Below are 1607 nucleotides of genomic sequence, written 5' to 3'. Positions count from 1 at the left end.
ACTGCTGGAGGAAGCCTAGGGAGGGGTGGGAAGGGGGTGCTGGCCAGAATCCAGTCTCACGGGGAGAGCCCCCCTGCCCTCCAAGGGTCAGACCCACACAGCCCCTGCCTGGCACCACAGGCTCCCCCTCCCACTGGTGTATTAACTGTGCCAGGCTTCAGCTGCCTGCCGCCCTGCAGCTCCAGAGCAAACCGGGCCCTGGCTTGTCACCCCAGTCAGCATTACCAGCAGAGGCAGGGACACCGCTGTCTCCATCACCGCCGCATGCCACGCTTTGGTTTTCCTTCCCATCAAAGGCTGAGCAACACTTTTCCCTGGATAAAGCTGCATTTCCCCCTCCCCCCTGTCCCAGGTCTCATCTTTCCCACTCCCACGATTATTTCCCTGATCTCTGCGACTCCTCCTGCTTTCCTCTGCCGAGACAGGATACGGCCACCCCCTTCCCCCCAGGAAACACGCTGGGGCCACGTGGGGACAAGGAGCCAAAGCACCCGGTAGAGCAGCCCCAGGAGGGTCCCCGCACCGTCTCCCAGCCGCCTGGGGAAGGGAGGTGGCTGCCCCAGGGCTGGAGCGTGGTGCCGGCCAGGGGAGAACAAGGCCCGCTGTGTTCCTGGCAAGGCCATTGCTGCTGCCGTGGGAGCTGGTGAAAGGCAGCTCTGTCCACTACCGTGGCAAGGGGATGCTTTCACTGTCCTCCCCCTGCCCCCCCCCCAAATGGTAGCCACAAGGCAGGGGCTACTGTGGGGACATCACCGGCCATGCTAGCCCCTTCCCCACATCCCCTGGTGTGGCACCCAGCTCCTTGGGTGCCAGCAGCAGGCAATCCCCCAAAACCTGCCCAACCTCACACGGAGCAGCCCACAGGGCTCCTGCCCCCATCCCGGCACAGAAAGGACAGCGCCACGGCTCTCCACGCACCAGACCCGTTTAATACACGTACAAGGTGGCCATGCCTGCTGCCCTGCCTACAGCACCGCGTGGCCCCACGGCTTCGCTCCATGGCAGCGGCAGGGGCCGGGCTGAACTGAGCCCACGGGGCGGTGGGGGTTGCAAAGGTGGCATCTCACCCCTTGCGCTATCTTTAGGCACCACATCCCTCTATCTCCTTGGTTCAACAGGAACCATGGCTGGGAGCTTGGCCCTCCCTTTCCCTCACACTTCGCTGCCATCGCAGGTGCCAGCAGCTGAGACCTGCCAGCTCGCAGCACTTGTGAGCAGCCCCCAACCCGCTTGGCGCCCCGTGTGGCACAGGCACAACCACGGCAGGTTTACGTGGGAGGAAGGGACCCTGCTGGGACCCCCGTGGCAGAGGTGGGTGCAACATGACCAGTGGCAACCTGAGGGTCGCAGCCGAAGAAGGGGGACAGCCACTGGGGAGCAGGGAGGAGATGGGTGCCCTCTAGCTCCCCTGTAACCATCCCCCCCAGTCCCAGCCCAGCTGCTCTGGGGGGGGGAAGACGACAGGGGATCACACCACCACCCTCCTTTTCTGAGGCTGGAGCCATCAAGCAACACCGGGGCAAGAGGGGCCAAGGCCATGGGGAGGGGGAGGTTAGGTCCATTGTTAGCACCATGGTGGTGGGGGCGGTTTGGGGCGGGAGCCAGGG

This window comes from Charadrius vociferus, unplaced genomic scaffold (genome assembly GCF_000708025.1).
Source record: "Charadrius vociferus isolate BGI_N301 unplaced genomic scaffold, ASM70802v2 scaffold621, whole genome shotgun sequence".
NCBI classification, from domain to species: Eukaryota; Metazoa; Chordata; class Aves; order Charadriiformes; family Charadriidae; genus Charadrius; species Charadrius vociferus.
Note: the sequence above shows the minus strand (reverse complement) of the source record.